This window comes from Pteropus vampyrus, unplaced genomic scaffold, assembly GCF_000151845.1.
Source record: "Pteropus vampyrus isolate Shadow unplaced genomic scaffold, Pvam_2.0 Scaffold67, whole genome shotgun sequence".
NCBI lineage: Eukaryota > Metazoa > Chordata > Mammalia > Chiroptera > Pteropodidae > Pteropus > Pteropus vampyrus.
In genome coordinates this window covers 5,572,236-5,574,701 of record NW_011888848.1, presented here as the reverse complement: position 1 = coordinate 5,574,701, position 2,466 = coordinate 5,572,236, and the positions used below count along the sequence as shown (strand labels likewise).

Here is a 2,466-nt window from a genome sequence, read left to right as displayed (position 1 = left end):
GGGAGTGGCTGCAAAAACTGATGCTTTGCTTGCTGGCCTGCCACTCATGCACTGTGCGGCCCTGTTCCTAACAGGCCATGGACCAGAACTGGTCCGTGGCCCGGGGTTTGGGGACCCCTGCTATACAGTCTTTGGTCTGTCTCAAAACTGAACCACTCAGAGGCTAGTCTGACTTGGGCAGTGTTTTTCTCTTTCTTTCTTTGTTTTGATCTTACTTCAGTTCTTAAAGCCATTGCTATGCTGTTTTGGGCCTGTCTCATGCATGCATAGGTGGAGGTGACTCAAGACAGTTAGGTTCGTACACAGAATTAAGGAATCCTTTTCCAACTTTCTCCCTTCCTGAGTCTGCACCCACACCCCACTCTCAAGGTCTCTTTTCCTGGGTTCTCTGGTCAGATGAAGTTTTTCTTTGAGTTTTAGCTGCCCATAATACCAAAAGTAAAGGAAAATCTGCAAAAGGAAAACATCAACAACAATAACAACGAAGGTTCCTCACACTTTCTTTGGACTATAGGGTCTGTTTTCCCAGATTTCGGGCCATAAATATAGGTTTTCTAATGTTGGCCTCTTGTGCTGTCTTTACACAGTTGCAGGACTGGGGCTTGCCTTCAGGTCAAAGGTGCAAGCACAAGAGAAATTCACCCCTGTGGGTTTGGCTCCCCTTCACAATCTACCTGCTTTGGTTTACTTTTGAATCCTCTGGTAGTTGCTCTTTGCATGTTATCTAGAGTTTTTGGTTGCGAACAGTGGAAAAGAGGTTGTCCTAAGCCTATTCCGTCTTTGATGGAACTGGAAACCTGTAAGCTCCATCAGAAGAGGGATCATATCTGGTTTTACCTTTGATCTACATAGTACCTAGCACATGTAGGTACTCAATAAATATTTATGGAAAAAACGTCAAGTGAACTGATAATAAAAAATGTCAGATACTCAAAATGACAACCAAGACAAAAACATTCTGCATGGTTAACAAGAAAGGCATCTTTGGTAGAAGAGTAAGAGACTCTAACACCAAAAATAGGCTTTTCTAATACATTAAGAAGGAAGCAAATTATAGGATAAATAAGATCCTTAATAATTATTCCACAAGACATATAAGAAATCAACAGAGGAGAACATAGAAAAAGGTTTTGTTCCTATAAAACAAAAATTTAAAGAGTGGAAGTTCTGAAGAACCATGGAGCCTGGATAGGATCGATTTTTGACACAATTTTAATGGAGGAACTTGAAGAAGAAAAAACAGATACTTAAGTAATGTAGAGATCAGAAGCTGGCTAGGCAGAATACATGAGCTTTAGCTCTCTCCCCACTCCCCTTTCCCTCTTCTTTAATACACTGCTTTCTTCTTCGCTCTAGATATCTCATCTCTATTCTCCTTTAGACTTCTCTCTTCCCCTGGACATTACTTTCTGTCTTATTTAATTTTTAAAATGCCTATTTCTTTAATACGAATTTTTAACTTTAAAATAAAGGGTAATTAAATTCATACATTTTTATCTTTCTCTTAACTCATTTTTTTTTTTTTTTAGGCAAGGCAACCCTTGGTTGACCTCACAGATTGCGAGGAACTTGTCAGCTTACAATCTCTTATTTTTTTACACCTACAGCACCTGGTCTTCCTAGGTGGTCTCCCATGCAAGTACTAACCAGGCCCAACCCTGCTTAGCTTCCGAGATCATACAGGGTCGGGCTTGTTCAGGGTGGCATGGCCATAGACTCTCTTAACTCATTTTAAGGGGTCAATTTCTTGATAGAAAAACATCTTGTGAACAGCTCTGTGCAATTATTTAAAATAAATCTGATATAACCAAAAGCCTACCTGTATAATTCAGAAGTAATTGTAGTAATCCAGGTATTTAAGTGCTACAGTTACTGTAACCTGTTAGGAGTCCTCTCATGCGATGTCTGGATAGCTGGCGTAACGGAAGAAATGAGAACTTTGAAATCAGAAATATGCTAGTTGTATGATTTTGGGTAAATTACAATATCTCATTATCCTTTAATGGGCATAGTAGCATCTCCTTTTCTTATTTCATGCTCATAGCTAGAGAAAGCAGAATCAAATATGAGAGTAGCCAACTAAATCTGGGTTTACTGGAAATTGTGGCATGTTTTTTGTATACTAACAAAAAGAAAACTTCATAGCTTATATTCTAGTATCTTACATTTATGATCACCTCAGTTTTATCATTTTTATGCTATATTTATTTTAATAAGCTCCTTAAAATTCTTTTTGGAATGAAGCAGAGTATAAATGTATATATACATACAATCATACACATGTATCTTGCTATTATGGGACTAAAGTGAGATGTTTACATTGTTCGTAGCAAAAGCTATGGTATTCAATTGATAATTTTTATTAGAAGTACGCACTATTGTCATCATATTGCTAAGCTTTGCTTTTAAAGTTGTGAAAAATTGTGACAGATTTAGAAGTTCTATTTTTATCTGGTTTTATTAGAA

The 2,466-nt window shown here is 37.6% G+C and overlaps 1 protein-coding gene and 1 pseudogene across 1 annotated transcript in view; both read right to left on the bottom strand.

Annotated features, from left to right (window-relative positions):
• The window catches only part of SLC9B1 (solute carrier family 9 member B1), a 66,814-nt gene extending 64,907 nt beyond the window's left edge, over positions 1 to 1,907 (bottom strand). The window contains exon 1 of the mRNA XM_023531387.1: positions 1,820 to 1,907. The gene's annotated coding sequence lies outside the window, so the exon portion shown is untranslated. The remainder of the gene's footprint in view (positions 1 to 1,819) is intronic.
• On the bottom strand, positions 1,599 to 1,717 carry LOC111740738 (annotated as a pseudogene).
• Positions 1,908 to 2,466: the final 559 nt, after the last annotated feature.